The sequence below is a fragment of the Hoplias malabaricus genome, chromosome 5 (genome assembly GCF_029633855.1).
Source record: "Hoplias malabaricus isolate fHopMal1 chromosome 5, fHopMal1.hap1, whole genome shotgun sequence".
Lineage (NCBI taxonomy): Eukaryota > Metazoa > Chordata > Actinopteri > Characiformes > Erythrinidae > Hoplias > Hoplias malabaricus.
This window is the reverse complement of record NC_089804.1, coordinates 5,294,254-5,315,277: the sequence shown is the minus strand read 5'-3', so window position 1 is coordinate 5,315,277 and position 21,024 is coordinate 5,294,254.

Below are 21,024 nucleotides of genomic sequence, written 5' to 3'. Positions count from 1 at the left end.
ACAAAGCAAGTCTTAAACTGAAATCACATTTTATCTACAGGGCCATCACTAGTAGATAAGTGGGCATTAGGGGGCAGTGCCACTGAATATAGACAAAAGAACAGGTCGGATTTAGCTCCTTATTCATTCATTCATTCATTCATTCATTCATTGACTTACTGTAAGTGCTTCATCCTGTTTAGGGTCTCTGTGGGTCCAGCGCCTACCCCAGAATAATTAGGCACAAGACAGAAGACTTCCTGGACAGGGCTTCAGACCATCACAGGGCTCACCTAAACTCACCTGTGGACATTTTCACACATTCATCCAGTCACTCACACACTCAAACCTGTGGACAGTTTCACACAGCAATCACACACTCACACCCTGTTTTATGAAACACTTTCCTACACTCTCTAGAACATTCTCACTGTTTTTATTCCCCAAGACGTCACTCGCCCTAATTCACTTCCTCCAGGAAGAATCTCTAAATAGACCTTGTTTAAAAATATTTACACATATTCTACTGATGTTTCTGACGGTTCAAACTGAATTTAAAAGCATTGTACAGTTTTAGCCAGGGTTTTAAATTTATGTCACCCATCAGTGGTGCTGTAACAAAGTGGATGCGATTGGGAACAACAGGGATTCAGCCAGAAGCAGTAGGATACATAAAATGACAGAGAGGGGTCAGCAGATGCTGAGGAGTTTAGTGCGCAGATGTCACCAACTCTCTGCAGTCAATTGCTACAGACCTCCAAACTCCATGTGGCCTTCAGATTAGTTCAAGAACATTGCGTAGAGAGCTTCATGGAATGAGTTTCCACGGCAGAGCAGCTGCATCCAAGCCTTACAGCACCAAGTGCATTAAAGAGCATCACATTTCTCTGTCTGGAGATCCAGTGGACGAGTCTGGGTTTGACGGTTACCATGAGAATGGTACTTGTCTGACTGCATTGTGCCGAGTGTAAAGTTAGGTAGGGGAGTATCATGATGTGGGGTTGTTTTTCAGGAGTCCGGCTCAGCCCCTTAGCTCAAGTGAAAGGAACTCTTAATGCTTCAGCAGACCAAGAGATTTTGGACAATTTCATGCTCCCAACTTTGTGGGAACAGTTTGGGGACGACCCCTTCCTGTTCCAACACGACTGTGCACCTGTGCACAAAGCAAGGTCCATAAAGACATGGATGAGTGAGTGTGATGTGGAAGAACCTGACCTCCTCCAGATAGAACACCTCTGGGATGAATTAGAGCAGAGACTGTGAGCCAGGCCTCGTCTATCATCGGTGTCTGACCTCACTAATGCGCTTCTGAAAGAATGGTCAAAATTCCCATAAACACACCCCTCAACCTTGTAGTAGAAAGCCTTCCGTGAAGAGTTGAAGCTGTTATAGCTGCAAAGTGTGGGCAGACATCATATTAAACCCTATGGATTAAGAATGGGAGGTCACTCATTCATATTTGTGCGAAGGCAGATGAGATTACTTTTGATAACATAGTGTTGTATCAAGGATTTTATTTTTGAATTTGGGAATGTTACTTCAAAATTTCCCACAATGTTAGCACTTGTTTAAAAGGAAATGTTGTTTGGGAAACATTCTATTAACGTTTCAATGTAAAACATTATTATGTTACAGGTTTTCGGAATGTTCCTAGAACATTATTGTAACATTAAAGGGTTGACCTTAATGTTCTCTGTTACCTGGGCAGCAGCAAATCACAGAGGGGAGCCAGCTTCCTCTCAGCAACCATCTTGGCAACAAACCAATGTAATAATAAAAAACAAAAAACATAATAACAGGCACCTAGCTCTTTAAATGGGGAGAGACCAATGCACTAAAATACAGTCGCTGAAATATAATTTCAAATTCATAATTCAAATCACTACTTCAAGCTCTAATAAATGAACATTACATTTTATGAATGAACATTAAAAAACAGTCCTTTTGCAGTAATTAAACAGGAAAGGATGTTTCATGTTTAGATCTAGTTTCTATTTATTTATATTTTTCATCAAGAGGAAGGGTGTGCCATTTCCAGTAAGCTTAATATAATGGCTTTTTCTATATATATATCTATACACTTATATAGTGCCTTTCTAGACACCCAAGGATGCTTTACAAACTGCTCAGAACACTCAATCCACACACACTGGCAAGAAGCAGCAGCCAAACGCGCACAGCGTACTCTCAACTAGGAACGACCGTCCACCTGGAGGACTGCATTGGGCACTAGGCGCCAATCCATATCTGGGCACACACACATTCACATAAGGACATATTATTATTCACCTACCCTCCATGTTTTTGGACTGTGGGAGGAAACCCACGCATACACAGGGAGAACATGGAAACTCCACCCAGATGGGACTTGAACCCAAGATCCCAGCGTTGAGAGGCGAACATGCTCACCACTAAGCCACCGTCCCGCCCAATTTTTATGTTGAAAATCTAAAGACTCATCAGTCTTGTTTTTTCAAGGTGTATAAAATATTGTCGTGCACAACCAACTGATTTATCATCTCAGTAACTACAAACTGTTATAATGATCAATAATGTGTCAGTGAAAAGCACTTTCCCTCGTTTGTTCAGCATATTTAGCTTTGTGTCTCCTGGTCTTTGTTGAAGGTTGTGTTCTGTTTGTATTGCTGTGTTTAGGTTTATCTTCTTCATTTGTTCTGTCTCATTGTAATTCTGTTTATTAAGTACAAGCATCTCTGCATGTACTTCACCTCTTCATCTCCTTCCATCATATGCTAACAACTTTTATAATGGTGTACTATTAGAGGAACCTTAGTGGGCATTTTAACATTGCATGACTTTTATTTATGGTGGATCCATATTCTGATTTCTAAGATATTTTAACAGGAAATTAAACTCCCTTTTTAAGTTAGAAGACTGTAATTGATGTTTGGAGAGAAAGTGTAGAGGTAATTGCTCTAAAATAAAACTGTTATAGCACCTGACAGTGATGGGGACTCGTGTCTGAGACTTGGACCCAAGTCGCACTTAAGTCACAGAAATAGTGACCTCAGACTCGACTTGAGATTCTCCTTTAAATGACTCGGACTCAAGGTTCGGGACTCATGAAAAATTCTTGTTCATTGTTTTATTAGTCATCATATAATAATTATCATTCTTGTTTTATTAATGCATATCTATGGTTCTTGATTGGTGACCTACGTTCATATCACTCCCTGCCCTGCGCAGCCACAGATAACATTAAATTTCGTTATACAACCTACTGCTTTATTCTTATTTGTTACATTTTGCAGATTTTTTTCAATTGTATTAAATTAACTAAAATTATTGTATATATACAGGGATTGGACAATGAAAGTGAAACACCTGGTTTTAGACCACAGTAATTTATCAGTGTGGTGTAGGGCCTCCTTTTGCGGCCGATACAGCGTCAGTTCGTCTTGGGAATGACATACACAAGTCCTGCACAGTGGTCAGAGGGATTTGAAGCCATTCTTCTTGCAGGATAGTGGCCAGGTCTCTACGTGATGCTGGTGGAGGAAAACGTTTCCTGACTCACTCCTCCAAAACACCCCAAAGTGGCTCAATAATATTTAGATCTGGTGACTGTGCAGGCCATGGGAGATGTTCAACTTCACTTTCATGTTCATCAAACCAGTCTTTCACCAGTCTCGCTGTGTGTATTGGTGCATTGTCGTCCTGATACACGGCACCGCCTTCAGGACACAATGTTTGAACCATTGGATGCACATGGTCCTACTGGTGCAGTGTGCAGTTAATGAAGATTGTCCACCAGGCTGCTCCAATTTAGCCATGAAACCTCCCACACTACAATGACAGGTATTTCACTTTCATTGTCTAACCCCTGTATATAATTGCTTGGTTTTTATTAAAAATGAATAGCCCGCTTAACAATAAATGAATGTCCACTCGTAGTGGTGTAGTCCAAACTAGTCCAAGCCCCCCCACAGCCATTTGTTTGGAGATACAAGATTTGCTTTCACAGCGTGTATTAACTTTTAGAACCATTGAAACCAGGCTTCTCAAACGTATCGCAATGTCAGATATATACAAATTAATTTAAAAATACTGGGAAACGGTATGTGTGTATAATTCACTGAATAAATGACAGGAGAAATATTTAATGCTGAAAGGTTTATTTAATAATGAATTCATAATGGAGAGGGAGGAGGACAAAGGGGGACTTTCATGCAGCAGCTGCAGCAGGGTTCAGGAGTTTAGGAGATCGCTTGCGTCGGCCGGAATTTTTGCCCTTATTTCTGAAGTTGTCAAGTTTCTTGCAAAATAACTCCATCCAGGTGTTAAGCTGAGGTGAAAAGACACTAACGTGATCAGAAGTCTGATAAAATACTGAGTTACCAATTATTATTAAATCCTAACAAAAAACAACCACTCTCCTGTACCTGCTGGCAATGTGTGTGTCCTTCTCCGTATCGAATCTTTGTGGCGATGTGCTCACAGGTGTTTAAAGGTGTCCATCTGTTACAATTCATATGCATATTTTCAATGTCGGTCTTCATCTCCGCCCATGACTTTGGATTAACCTCATTATCCAAATAGTTGAAAACTTCATGCTCCTGTTCTAGTTTTCCATACACACAGTTGGTTTTCCTACCAATTTCTAAAGGAAGAAAACACATGTTCGGCAGCAGTAGCAGGTGAAGAATATTCAGGTTTAATTTTTTGAGGTACATACTGCTATTCAGTGTAATTTAGTTAAGGTGTCTAGGGTTTTTTTCCAGTCGCAGCACGCAGCACGTTGGAGATTCTACCTTACACCTGAACACGTAACACTTAGAACCTATTAAACATTTCAGCTAAATTTAACATAGATCAGAATTTATCAGTTAAATTACCAATGGATAACCGCTAGCCTCAGCCCTGGGTGGATTTACTTCTTTAATGTTTAGAATTCAGAATTTGGACATTATTTTTTTATTATTTCGCTTTTGAGGCTGAAGTGATTTTATATTAAGATTTTCCTAGAATTTCCAACCAATAACTAATTAGTATTTAGTTTAAAAGAAGCAAAGCTTAGACATTAAAGAGAATTAATATTCAGAGACGTACTTGTCAGCTCAAATGTGTTCTGTTCTGGTTTCTTCCCGTTCATGGCTTCATTTCCAACGTACACAGCATAGTGGTTGTAGAAGTTACATATCCGACGATAACGAATAATGTCACCTCTATTAGGCAGCTGAAAATATAACAAGAGGCAGTAGAAAATTAAGTTGGACATTAAGTTTTGCATATTTCTGCATATCCACTGAAGTTAAATACATGCATGAAAATGAATAAGAAGTCGTTATTTTACCTAAATTCTTCACCAAGTTTATACATTACAAAGAAATTTGAAACATCTGAAAACAGAAGATGCCTTAAGAGTGAATCTGCCTTTTTGAAGCCCAGTGAAAAGCCACACGCAGTCATTTTAATAGAAAAATCACACAACATTTTAATATGTGCTGAAGTGTCACTGCACCAAACGTTCCAGACGACAGCAATCTCTTCCTCTAGCACAGTTTAAACCCCTCTCACAGAGGAAGAGCATCACTGTAATCATAGCTTATACACAATGAGGATGTGTGTCTCATGGCTGGGTACCTTAATGGAGAGACACAGCACAAAGAGTGCAGTGAGCAGAAAAATCTTCAGACACATCATCTTTCCTAAATGAGCTGAGCTGAAAATGAAATAAACAACAAAAAAAATAATGAGTGCACATATAGTTTTTTCTACAGCTGTGACACATTTTTAACCCGTCCTGCTTGCTTTTCACTTATGTTGTTATAAATCTATCTTCACAAAATCTTTTGAGTAGAAGTACAAAGGTTAAAGCTAAAAAATGATTAAATAAGAAGTAAGTTAGGAGTGTAGTGGAAGTGGTCATCCATCATGAAGCTTATTCAATAGCAGCATCTGGACAGAGGTAAATGTATTGCAAATTAAGTAAATCCTAGTGGTTAAATAGAAATCACTCACCTCAGCAAAAAACAGCAGCGTATACTTCACCTGAATCACACAGCGCTCAATAAGACTTACCTGTGTGGGTACGAATGTACTGAAGATGGTCTGAGACATTTTTTATATGCTGTTCCCATCTGACCTATTTGCATGGGGCTCCACACACCTGGACAATTTACCTGGACAATGGTCATTTTTGAATGTTGTTAGACATGACAGCTAAAATTTGTTTGCTGTTTTTTTTAATTAAACATATATAGGGCTTTTTAATTCTCTTTTAAAATTCATAGCGTTGCATCACTCTGTCTTTAAAATACGAAATTGGCCAAAAGCCTTTTTTACATTTGACTATAATTAAGAGACTTCATGTTTCTTTAAATAACATAAAAAAGTAAATCTTAAAAATTCTTAAGAATCAATAATAAACCATAAATAATTACAGCATTCGTACCATTTTTAAAGAGTTTTAACATTTTAAAGAGTCACCACACTTTTGTATTTCACACACCAGGAAAGGACACTCCCAAATGTGTGTGTTTTCATGTGTAATGAGTCTGAAAAACACATATTTTTTTATCCAAGGATTCTACATATAAGTCATCATTGTAGATTGTATTTCATGCCTTTCCAAGTTAAGAATTCACTCAGTGAATGAAACTGCTGTAAATAACCTAAATACACACAAATCCCATGTTCTACTTGTACTTTTAAAGAATGTTGTATGGAGAATTAAGCTGCACTTAACCTGTTTTCAGAAAAATCCAGATTTGTCCCAGAATTCTATTGAAACATGCAGATTAGTTCTACAGGACTTTCTTTTGAAGTGGGAAATAGCGCAGTAATCCAGGGCCAAATCACTGGTAAAGCATTTTAAAGTGCAGTCTAACCCATAAAAAAAAAAATAAATAAATAAAAAATAAATAAAAAGCCTAACGAAGCTTTATGTTTTATATAATTTTCAACCTAATAATTATTTGCCATCTATAATACCTCTTCCTCACACTGCATTTGACAGGTTCTCTTCTGAATTCACATATTCAGTTTCCACTGAACTTATGTAGAACCTGTTGTGGTTTAGTTCAATAAGGTTGTCATAGAAAGTCATGAAAAATGTACCACTCCCCAACATGCTCTGAAATAAAACACCCAATATTTACCATGGTCTTGGCTAAAAATACTTAACATTTCAATTATTTCTTCATATTAAAAATACTATAACTATGTGCTGCTTGACTACTTAAATTCTTCAGTTAAATATATTTACAACTGTTTAACGTCCCAGAATTTCACTCGTCTACTACGCTGTGTGAATACATTTGAATAATTCCACCAGAGATATCTGACCACTGGCATTTACAATTCATTGTATTTGAGTGTTAGCTTTAACACTTTCATTTGTCTTTAGTAAAATAGCTCTAGAGTAAGAAACCATGGATCTGATTAACACAGCTCCAATGAAAAGTTCATGCAAATGGGAAAGTGTTCTGCTGATTACTCTGTACCTGCAAGTCATTCTCATTAAGGATTTACTCATTTTCTCTGAATTGTTTTTCATTGGTGTATACTACAGTGTTTTCTATACCACCTTCTTGAAATAAGTTAATAATATCAGTGTGGAAATGAAACCCCTCTCACCCCTTTTTCCATCAATGTCCATCAGACACAGACCACCTGAAGTCACTGAAGTCATGCAGTGCCATGGCCTCTCTCCAGGGCAAGTAGCAGCTAGGGCCTAAATGTGTTATTAAGAGATACAGACTATTTGCTCTGTTTTTGCACTGCATTATCCCTCTCTAACTTTTTTCACTGTCCATGTCAATCATGGTAGTTTAATTTAATGTGTATTTATTGTGTTAAAATGTTTTATTTAAACTTGCAAAAACATATATGACTGGCATTTGGCTTTGCTGCTACATATACCACAAATTCTCAAAGTTAAATTCTAATTTATGTATACTGTAAACTGTATATGGGCAGCACAGGTGTTACAGGCTGAAAATGAAACCTGCAACAAATAAAACAAATTATCAGGTGACAAACCAAGAATGGTTTTGTTAAAAAGAATGTATCAATGAAACTTTAATTGAATATGTAACAATAGTCAAATGACCGAAGAGTAAAAGAGCAGTGATGTGTTTTTCTAGTACGGACCAGGGGAGGACTGGGACAAAAAATCTACCAGACCGGCCCACCACATTTGATAACACACACCTTTTCAGTCTTTTTGGTCTCTTGAATGTGTATACCAACTGTGCAACTCTTTAAAACCACAAAGCCATGCAATGAGTTAACGGGAATCAGTGAAAGTGGACACATGAAATACTTCCAAAAAGTGTAATTTATTAACACTATAAACATGCATACTCCACCACTTCATCACAGTAACACATCTTAAAGCAGTATTCTTCCTATTGGGCGTGTCTATGGAGGAAGAAAAGAGAAAGAAAGCACAGAGATGAGAAATGATGGGGGGGGGGGTTAATTATTGATCTTAAAGTGTAGAAACTGAAAATTTTAGAGGGATGATGACACATCTATGAGGGAGAGAGAAAGAGAAATAATAGACATTGGTTGATCTGATTTTCACTGTTTTCCAGACAAAGCAGTGCTGAATAAAGAGGGCTTCTGAACTCCTTGGACAAATCCTTAAAAATGAGGAGATCAACCTGTATGTGTGTGACAGGTAGAAAGAGAATGAGAGGATCACCTCTGTATTTTGCACTAAATTAACTGTGAACTTACCAAGGAAAAAGGATGCAAGTGAAGTCATTCCCTAAAGAACTCCTTCTATAACAAACAAGTGAAGGTGTTCTGTGTGTGTGATAAAGAGAGAGAGAGAGAGAGAGAGAGAGAGAGAGAGAGAGAGAGAGAATTGTCATAGTTGACCAAACACATTATCAGCTGTTATCATAAGTAGTGTTAGAAATTTGGCAAGAAGAATCAGGAGACTTCTGAGACATTTCTCAGTAATTCTCTCTTCTTTCTTTCTTTCTTTCTTTCTTTCTTTCTTTCTTTCCTCTTTTATGAGGCAATATTTTTTTTCTCAATATTCTCGTTTGTCTATTGCACAAAAGTGTCTGCAGCTGCATTTACACTTTCAAAATCTCTAAAAATGCGCCCCCTCCAGGGTGTATTCCCGCCTTGCGCCCAATGATTCCAGGTAGGCTCTGGACCCCCCGCGACCCTAAAATTGGATAAGCGGTTACAGATAATGGATGGATGGATGGAAATCTCTAAAAATGCTTTTCAGGTCCTCTTGCCTGGCACTCACCATACAAGGGGCCGAAAAGATATCCATGCCTTCTGTCTGGAGGTATTCAGGGGTGTTGTTTGTTCAAAAATTCTCAAGAATATCCGAGCTGTTAATATGATCTCATATTTCAAGAGGCCCTCTTTAAAACCACTTGCTTTGGCACGTACAGTTGCTTTTTCATTATCTTTGTCTTCTATGGCAGCCAGTGTCAGAACTGCATCTGTGAACAAACCATTCTGTGGTTTCCCATAATGTCCAAACACTTTTTTGGGATCATGTTTGGTCCATCACCTTGTCTCCTAACTTGGAGAGAGGTGTCTGTGGCTTTTATTTTTTCTGCTTGGTTCTCCCACAGATGGACCCTTTGATATGAGTCCTTGATGAAGACAGCAATGTCATTCAGTGATCCACTTAAAATTGACCGTTTGTCAGAGAGCACAAGATTAAGTACATGTGCATAGCACCAGACATGGACATGAGTGTGTTTTCACTGTGTACTGTACACCACTGTACACCAGTGCTGAAAATCCTTTGTAAAGGCCTTGCATATTTGACACCTGATCTGTAGCATGTCCTGCACATGTCTCTGACTAGCTTCAGATATTCCACGACATCTGAGACCAAGTTCACAAAGTATTGCCCAGTGGATGCCTCACACTTCACTAAGGCAACAAGCCTCTTGTGTCAGTAACATATCTTAAAATGATCGAACACTGATCCTGAGAGATTATGTCCTTCACCCCCTCAGTACATTAAAATTTATATTAGGTAAATTTATTTGTCCTAATCTGTACTTCGCCAAAGAAATTAGCTGCTATGAGGCAATTACCCCTAGACCCCCTGGTTAAAGTTTGGCCCCCAATCATTTGTCTCTAGTGATGGCACTGTTTTGTACCAATGTGCCTTTGAGAGAAGAAAACATAACTTTTCTGTGGCTGTTTCTTTTCTGTGGATATTTTTTTCTCACTTTTTTTTTACTGTGGTTGTGGATTTAAAGACAAAGAGAATGGTTAGTGCATCAAGCTTAGGCTTCATATTCACATTGGACACATACAGTTAAGATTTCAATGATTTCTTTATATTAGAAAGTAACTATAATAATGTGCTGCTTAACTACAGAAATACTTCAGTTAAATATATGATGTCATTTTAAACGGCTGATTAACTTCCCAGTGTCATCCAGACACTACACTGTATGAATACATTTGAATACTTCTACTTTATTATGTGCCACAATGTTGAGTGATAAAAGAGGAGAGATGATACAGAGGCCACTGTTTTGCATTTATAATCCTATATATTTGAATGCTTGGAGCTTGGACAATCCTGAAATTCCTGAAGCAGGTGTTTTGATTAACACAGATGTAATCAACTTTCATGCACAGTGACAGTGAACCCAGTACATTCATTCATTCATTCATTCATTCATTCATTGTCTGTAAACCCTTATTCAGGCCCATCAACATAAAATTCAAATTGTGCAAACGAAGCCTAAAACTCTGTCATATGAAACAGCTTAACATGCTAAAACAACACACAACAAAGCGAGGCTACGCCACAGTTCATTTTGTCAGCTTTGTGCCTGAAATTCAAGCACCTCCGCTCAAACGGGTTAAATTGTGTATACTCTGTAGTGAGCTAGTTAACAATGAAGCCATGCTTTGAGTCACGGCACACGGCACTGGAAAGAGGGATATTAAAGCAGGGGCCAGAAGCTGATTGTGTTAATGACAACTGTATACACCACCCCGCTCCCCGAGTATTTGAATATTCGCTGAATATCCTGGATGAAGCTCCGAAGCTCAAAAAATGTTATACGGGACAGCCCTAGTGTATTGAGGTAGACACTATACTTCCACAGTACAAATTAAGAGGATTTCATATGGATTTGAAGTGCAGAAGAGACACAATATGTGGAAGAGGTGAATCTGAAGAGCACCCTGATCCCTCACCCAAAAAGATGAACCCTGAACTGGTACAATCCATGTTTTAATCATACATCAGCTGTCCACATATGAAACTCTCTATCAGTGTTTTGCTTATCTACTGATCCAGCCTTAAACCTCATGGCCATATAGAGCAGGGGTGGCTAATCTATCAGACACAAAGAGCTAGAAAAATAAAACACTTCAATAACAAGAGCCAAAAGCAATATAAAGTAATTGGCATGGTAAATTCTTGTGGAACTTCAAGTTAATGGCTGTTCATAGAAATGTATGGTCAGCACAGAAAACTATTGGGAATTGCCAGAGTGTGACATGGTATTTGATGGTCATCAGATTTCAGGTCAATTTCTGTTGCCGTTCTTTTACACAGTGGATCAGTGTAACACTGACTGGAGGATAGGTCCTTCACAGCAAGACTTAGTCCTATGTATTTATTCATTCATTCATTCATTCATTATCTGTAACCACTTATCCAATTCAGGTTCGCGGTGGGTCCAGAGCCTACCTGGAATCATTGTGTGCAAGGCGGGAATACACCCTGGAGGGGGCGCCAGTCCTTCACAGGGTAACACACTCACACATTCATTCACACACTCACACCTACGGACACTTTGGAGTCGCCAATCCACCTACCAACGTGTGTTTTTGGACTGTGGGAGGAAACCGGAGCACCCGGAGGAAACCACACTCCTCACAGACAGTCACCCAGAGGAAACCCACGCAGACACAAGGAGAACAGACCACACTCCTCACAGACAGTCACCCGGAGGAAACCCACGCGGACACAAGGAGAACACACCACACTCCTCACAGACAGTCACCCGGAGGAAACCCACGCAGACACAGGGAGAACACACCAACTCCTCACAAACAGTCACCTGGAGGAAACCCACGCAGACACAGGGAGAACACACCACACTCCTCACAGACAGTCACCCGGAGGAAACCCACGCAGACACAGGGAGAACACACCAACTCCTCACAGACAGTCACCCGGAGGAAACCCACGCGGACACAGGGAGAACACACCAACTCCTCACAGACAGTCACTCGGAGGAAACCCTCGCGGACACAGGGAGAACACACCACACTCCTCACAGACAGTCACCGGGAGGAAACCCACGCAGACACAGGGAGAACACACCAACTCCTCACAGACAGTCACCCGGAGGAAACCCATGCAGACACAACAGGGAGAACACACCAACTCCTCACAGACAGTCACCCGGAGGAAACCCACGCGGACACGGGGAGAACACACCAACTCCTCACAGACAGTCACCTGGAGGAAACCCACGCAGACACAGGGAGAACACACCACACTCCTCACAGACAGTCACCTGGACCGGGAATTGAACCCACAACCTCCAGGTCCCTGGAGCTGTGTGACTGCGACACTACCTGCTGCGCCACCGTGCCGCTATGTATGTATTATTCCCCAAATTTTAAAAATATTTTTATTTATTAATAATCTAGACAAGGAGGTAGTGGGTCAGTGGAACGCTTATCATTTTAAGATTCGTAGGCACTGTGTTGGTCAGTTTTCAATGATGGTCAAAAAGCAACCCTTACAGACAAAGCAGACACAATTATGTGAATTTAAGTAGAATAATACAAAAAAAAATAAAAAATAATAAAGTACTGTGGTAGGTGGTAAGCTGTAGGAGCCAGTGTTTGTTTCTCACCTCCAAGTAGATCCTGCACATCCTTCTTTTAACACACAGAGGGCAGCATTGGTTTATTTCTCACATGAAACAATTCATAATAAAAACTAAGGTATCCAGTATTTACAGTAACCATTTTCACACATTTACCCAGTCAGGGGCGCCGCTAGAAATCGTGGGCCCCATGAAAGATGCCTCCACCCCTGACTAGAAAATGTGTGGTAGTGGGATTGAAGCACACACTATCTAAATTCAAATTTTGGCTGGCTCAAGCTTAGTGATGGCTCAAGTATGTAACTGTGTACACATCTAAAATAATATTCATGTTGCCAGGCTCTTAGAATCACACCCCCCCCCCCCCCCACCGGCGGCGCCCCTGTACCCAGTCACTCACACACTCAAACCTGTGGATAGTTTCACACTGTGCAATCACACACGCATGCCCTATTTGTTAATGTATCTCTATGAATTTATTTGGTAACACTTTAAATTACAGCCCGCTAATTACTGGGTGAGTACAGAGTAAGTACCTGTTGAGTAAGCCGTAAAATAAAATAAGTACTGAATAAGTAAAGGGTATGATACTAGAAATATGTGGTTATTACAATCTTACAAACATTTTACAAATGAGACATTCCATAAGTACAGAGTAAGTACCTATTAAATAAGGTTAAAGGTAAAAATAAAAGTACTGAGTAAGTACGTTTCCAGAAGAACATTTTCTGTGAATTTAAAATCAGTTTGAGGAGATTAAACACTAGACAGATCTTACACAAGACAGTAATCTGGATGGTCCCATGTAGAAGCAGCAATGGCCTACAGTCAATGGTGGGCCAAACCTTATGCTCACTGTCAGGGGAGAGGTGATAAAATGGATAAAGGACTCAAAACAACAGCTCAAATTCTTCAACTGCACGAACCAATTATGGTCCTCCACAGCAAGGAGACGTTAGGTTTGTGTTTAACACACAAGCTGTTCCCTCATGGTGTGATTATTGTTACATCTTGGGAAGTCACGTCCTGTGGTAGGTTGATTTAGATGCCTTTGGTTCGTATTGTGTTCACACTTGAAATAAACCACACCAGATTTAGTTTAGAAACAGACAGAGGTCGACCCACCTGCTCTGGCTGTCTCAGTCTGATAAATCTGATGCGCACCAGATTTCAAAAGTGAGTGTTCACACTTACTCTAACAAACCAGGGTTTGTTTTAATCCAACCACAACTGACAGTGCTGAACACACTCTTAATATGGCTGAATTAATTTGTCATAAGAGGTGTCCACACACCTTTAGATGTAGTGAAGGTACACCATGTCACATAGAGGTGTCTCCAAGTACGACGTAAAGCTTTGCTCCAGACGGATCTCTCATTTAGTCAAACATTCCCGGCAGGAAGGCGTTCAAACAGACTTAATTCTAGCTCCCGATGCTCAGAGACAGCTGGCCTACTTTCCCCCATCTCTGTGTCAGGAGTTTGAGCTGAACGTGTAAGTGATGGGGTGCTCTCGACCTTGTAAACTCAGTCCTGTCGACAGACACAACCCGCCCCAACACCTTCTTCATTCATCAGCCACATGCGCCGAGGGGGGAGTGGCCCAGATTCTTCACACTTGTTTACATTCGTTTCCCTGCAGCCGTGGCTGAGGATGGTTTCTATGGCGACGGTCAGGAACAGGTGGCCTTCACATTTCTCAGGAAAGTGGGCTGGAAAGGGAGCAGTGGAACCGTGTTCTCTGTAATGATGGAATTTAATCCAGTGCTTTTTATGGGTGAGCTGCAGTGGTGATTGTGAGCAGGTGTGGATCAGACACAGCAGTGCAGCTGGAGTTTTTAAACCCCTCAGTGTCACTGCTGGACTGAGAATAGTCCACCAACCAAAGGCATCCAGGCAACAGCATTCTGTGAGATTTGTCAGTGTAGATCTACAAAGTGAAACTATATAATCAGTGGAGCTGATCAAATGGAGAGTGAATGTAGAAACAATGAGTTGATTTTTAATGTTTTGGCTGATTGATATGTATAAGAACCCTTCAAAAGCGATTTAAAGTGAGCACGACCTCGTTCATTTTTATACAGCACCCTTCTGGAGTGCAGATTAGTCTGTAAATGAAGGAGCGATGCGTCAGCTGGCACTCGGACGCGCTAAACGAATTAAAGCGGACGGCCAGGGTGGCAGTCTGGCCGGAGAAAAGTCCATCTGAAATGTTAATGCAGGCTAATTGCGATCTCCTCCCTGTCGCCTTCAGGCCTGATTGAATTCAAACCCGACAAGGCAGTGGTAATTTGCAGCGTCGTGTTTGGGTTAAAGAACGCTTCAGTGCTTCTAATACGTAAAGAGTCATAATTGACCATTCTCAATGTCAGGGAGATCCAGTGGGGGATTAACACCCTATTGACCACTCTTAGTTTATCAGCCAGCCAAGACAACACATTCATTTCTAACATTAATTGTGCAATCTGCCATTTTTAACACCAAGAAATAGCAAACAGTATTTATCAATGAGATTATTTACAATTTAATTTCCTTTCCTCTAAAGTGCACTTCACAGGTTGTGAAAGACTATGTGGTTTGTAGCGTCTGAGTTTATGCCCCATAAAGTGGACCCTGACATACACAATTAAGTCATAAATTTAAAGCCATGTCCTTGTTTTTGCACTCACAGGCCATTTCATCATTAGTGTCAGTGAACAATGGACTATGAGTGTAGTGTTTATGCATTGTGGGGCCAGTATGTAGGAAAGTTGTTTAGATAAGAGACCCCCAAATGTTGAAAAGCAGGCTCAAAGATGAGGATATTGCCCTATTCCTGTTCCATAGGTCGGTAATAATGGCTTAGTTTTGCTGTTACATATTACTTTCATATCACTTAAGGTGGAAACCTCTCCAAATCCGGGAGACAGCTAACTGCATGAAAATAAACACAGGCCGCTACAAAACCAAACAACTCAAGTAACAAATGAGTTTATGTGGTATTTCAGTGAATATAAACCTCAGCTTATCCATTTCAAGGTCACAGTGGTTACAAAGCCTAACCGGAATCACTGGGCACAAGGCAGGAACACACTCTGGAGGGGGTGCCAGTCCTTCACAGGCGACACAAACTCACACATTCACTCACACCTATGGAGACTTTGAGTCTCCAATCCACCTACCAACAAGCGTTGGAGGAAACCGGAGCACCCGGAGGAAACCCACGCAGACACAGGGAGAACACACCAAACTCCTCACAGACAGTCACCCAGAGGAAACCCACGCAGACACAGGGAGAACACACCACACTCCTCACAGACAGTCACCTGGAGGAAACCCATGCAGACACAGGGAGAACACACCACACTCCTCACAGACAGTCACCCGGAGGAAACCCATGCAGGCACAGGGAGAACACACCACACTCCTCACAGACAATCACCCGGAGGAAACCCACACAGACACAGGGAGAACACACCACACTCCTCACAAACAGTCACCTGGAGCGGGACTTGAACCCAGGTTCCCTAACTGCTGCGCCACCCTGCCGCCACACTTACGAACAGCAGTTGTCTTTCCCTCAAACATACTGTGCACCTTAAACGTTGCTGAGCTTCTGAATGTAAACAAATATGAGGGAACAGTGTTACCCCACAATCATAGATGTTCCCTTTGACTTTACACTAATCCCAACTCTGTTTTCCTAAACTTAGACTCACCTTAGTTAGATTTCACTAGCACAAGCTGAGAAGGTGACGGTAGCACAAGCTTCCTCCAAGCCATTTATGCAACTTCATTGGAAAGGTCAACACACTTAAAGGATAACATTATTTGTTAATTGTCTGCTAACAGAAATCTGCTTTGGCTGGCATCATACTGAGAGACAGAGGGAGAGAGAAGGTCATCTTACACACCAAGCAAGACAGGGAGAGGACAGATATGGTCTTGGACTCTTGATTAGAGATGGCCAGGGCATTACAGGAGATCAGACCCACAATCGCCTGATGATTGGGCCAACACGACTACTACTACTAGCCAAGTGAACCATTTATTTATTTACATTTACTTTGAGACCTTAAGCTGATTTAACGATTCCACATTCATAGCCACCTCAGCAGGGATCAGAAGGAACAGGTTCAAAGGAATGATACCTCCTTGAAGATTTTGAGTGGATAATGCTGTAACTGAACATGGCATCATGCTGGTGCTTGATGAAGTGGCTGAGGTGTTATTTTATTCATAAGTTGCTTCTTTTTAAGGCTGATTCTCATGCAGTTAGAGTCAAGTGTGGTATCGGGGAACATCATTTGACCCAAGTCTCAAGCTTGGACTTTCATTGCTATGGTAACAGTAAAAGCCCTGGAAACTCCCAGGAAAACTACAGTATACACTTCACAACTGAGAATCATAGCCCTTAGTTAAAGAGTAAATAGCGATAGAAAGGTTTTTAGCATGATTACCACAGGTCAAAGAAATACAAAGGTCAAAGAAATACTTCAGACATTGATTATTTGCTTAGTGCATTTCACTGAATAAAGTAGTGTGTGTTTCGGTAATGACCTTCTCTCGGTTTCTAGTGAGTACCTAATTATTTTTAACTTCTGCAACAATTTCCATCTTTGGAGACTGAGTAAACATCTTATTGTCCAAATATACTCAGGCAGATTTGGGAGGGGCAGAAATGGGAGGAGATTTGGGCAGGAATGGAAGGCTGTCTTTGTTTATTAATCTCAATAGGAGGATTGTTTCATATTGACTAGCATGGCTAACATAGTCTCTTTCTGCAGGCCCCTAAGTGACAACCACACTGGCAAGGACGGGAATCAACGGCAACAATTTGCTAATATTTCCTGCTTTAAATCTGTGGATAGAGGAGTCCCTGCGCGTGCATTTTCACAATGTGTGGAGTGAAATAAACCAGAGTAGAATCAGAGATATCTGCGTTGTCCAAGTCTCCCATTACTGTAGAAATGACATCATGTTCGAGACGCTGCGATAACAATAAACACATTCACGAAAAGATGCATTTTCCTTGTCCACACAAAAACATTGACAACAGTTTTCAGTGACACAAAACACTTTTTGCGTGAACAAGAGGCCAAAACACAGACAAAAACCTTTTAAATGTTTTTTTTTTAATATCCACCCGGGCCTTAGAGATTAGGAGGTCATCTGGCTTTGATTTGAACACAAATGATAAATGAAAAAGTGAAATTTAGGCTGGAGTGAGAGACAGGGTCATGGTGGTGACCAGCATGAAATGTGTTGAGAACGTTGCTCTATTTCTGCTCCATGGGTGGGTAAAATTTAGTTTGCTCTTTCATTTATTGTGAAAATATGACGCCCACTGAAAGTGCTACAAAACAATCAGCTCGAGTTAAAAATGAGTTTCTCTGGGAATCCAAACTTCTGTCTGTTCACATGCTCTCACTGCATTCCTTTTCTACTTCACTCTTTCTCAGATCTGTTTCCCCAGCCACGCCCCTTCTCACGTGACTCCCTCTGCAGTTCCTGTCTTAGCCACACCCCTTCCCTCACGTGACTTTCATAGGTTTTTCCTTGTTTGTGTCCAGAATGGCTCCCTATACGTTATTCCCTAGATCAATGCTCTGTTTTAAAAACTCGACTATAGTGTCAGTTTCTGTAGTTTGAGAGGTATTTCCATTTGGAAAGGAGGCCCATCACATAAAAACAGACATCATGTGAATTTCTCGGCTTAATTATTCAGACTGTTTAACGTACTCAGATTCTCTGATTCTTATCTGTTCAAAGACTTGATCCAATATTAACTGTAAAAACACAGCAGCATTTGCAACAAATACAAACACAGATATCTGAGGCCCCACGTGAAAATCACAATGAAAAGTATAGTGTAATCTTATAGTTTCCTAGACTCAGATTAAGTCGGACTAAAAGCATCTGCCCAGTCCATGACTAGGCTTAATCCATGACTTGAAAACTGGCAAACTCCTGATTTTGTTTGCCCTCCTTGTCCCCTGCCATATAAACATCAAACAAACAAAGCAGCAAGATTTTCTGCAAGATGTTCTGTATTTATATCTATGTACATGATTTTATTGCTGTCAATGTTACTGAGGAAAATGAGTCTGTGTTGTTGTGTCTTTCCTCAGAAATAATTTAACGCTATAAATTAGCTGCATACAGTAAACACGTCTGGCCCAAATCCATGTCTGAGATCATCCCCGGACCAATCCCCTGGGTCATTCCCACTTCAGAGATCTCCCCTTATTTCCATCTGATTTACAAGCAGTGTCTGGTCCACACACATCTGATTGTTAGCTCGGCTTATGCCTCGTTTCCCCGTCTTCTGTTTTCTGTTTATTCGTGTTTATACGGGGTGTTTGTTTTACCACAGGATTTTTTTAGATTTCAGGTGCTTGAGTGTCAATTTCACTATAAATCAAAGCATTCCACGTGTTTAGCACTTCAGACGTTCTCTAATCCTCTGCGTATGCTCACTGTTGGGTTTTACAGGGTTTTACCTCTGATGAAGGGATTATTTATCATAAAAACAGAGGATAATAACCACAGTGTCTAACTGGAACTTAAGTGATTTCAAAGACGAATGAAAAACACAAATGTGCTCCAATCCAGGAAGTTCCTCTCGGCTGGAAATCCACTTTAGGGTTTGTTAGTTCTAATGGAAGCAGTCTGAGACCTGGTGGTGGAAACTTTCAACCGCAGACCTCATGGTTCTTCATTGTCCCTCATGGGTTCCTTATTATTCCTGGTCATTCTTCTGCAGTTCTCTTACCAAAACCTTCAATGAAAAACCTCCAAAACCAGCTCCACAGCTGGCAGCCAAGCATTAAGCCAAGAACAGTGCGTTGTGAGTGTGTGTGTTGGTTCCCATGCTCCAACATACTGCCTATTTGCTCATTGCTTTAAGGGATTCCATAAAAGTAGTGAAGTGATTGGTTCCCATCCAGAGTTAAGTGCCACTGTACGCCTCATTGGGAAGCCGTGAGGTTTCGTCAATAGTAACCACCAGATCCTCAGGCGTTAAGGGTCCCGGGCAGTTAGCATGGTTATGGGTGATGTAGTTGGTTTCCGCTACGCGAGGGAGTTCGCTCATCTCGTTGGCACTGCCAGTGATGCAGCTGACGTCACTCTTGCTCCTGCGATTGGCAGAGCGAGGCCCAAATATCCATTCTGTAAAGGAAATGGAAAATAAGCGAGGGTTATAGAGAGATGCACTGGGGTTGAGTCCTAAATGTCAAAACGCACTTCCTTCATTCTTCACTTGCTAATTTAGTTGGATCTAATTTATAAAGCCTTCTGTTCAGCTCCTGAACACCTAGCACCTGGAGACGTGTGTTCTCTTTTTCAGAAACATGCTTCTGAATTGCAGAACGTTCATCAGGGTTCTGTAGTCATGGCTCTTACTCTTCTCAGAAGGGTTCATACTAGATGTTTTTTTTTTGCACATTGCTTTGAGAATCTGATTCTGAGTCACCTTTGACCTGAACATTACTGAGCTCAGATGCTGATGTTGTAAGGGTTGGTTCGCAATCTCAAACACCACTCCAACTCATCCCAAAAGTATTGGACGGAGCACAGTGTCTCCAGAGAATGGAGTTCTACTGTTCCACAGCCAAGTGCTGGGATGTTCACCGATGAAATGCATGGTAGCAACCACAAGTGAAAAAGTATTTTATTGATTTAATATTAGAAATGAAAACAGTATGAGCTTTTCCTCCCTCCGTTCCTGAAAATATCCCTGTCCATACGAAAACAAAAACTGTTGCATTTTCAAACCTATCCAGTAGGCCATAACTCCTCTTAAAGAGTGACATCAAAACACCACGAAGCCCAAATCACTCCATACGCTACACAAGTCATGAAATTACTGAGTCTAGACTTTAACAATGCAGTATATGTATCGAATTCAGCACCATTTCTATTTATTCATATGTGGGAGTCTGAAATCTAGAGCTAGCTGCTGGTTCAGTGTAGTTTAATGACTGATGTACTTCACTACAGAGGGAGTGAGGAGCTATTTGAATTCCAGCCAGCGACAGACACGCTGTGTGATGTCAGCGTTTTTGGCAATATCTGTTCCTCTTGTCCACACAAGAACATTTTCGAAAACCTCAATTTTCAGTGAATTACACACACCATTTTCATGTGGACAGGGGCCAAAAGCGCAGACAAACCCCCTCATTTTTCAAAATATCTATCTGAGTGGATGGGGTCTTAGTGTTTCCACTGCCGCGGGCCACAGA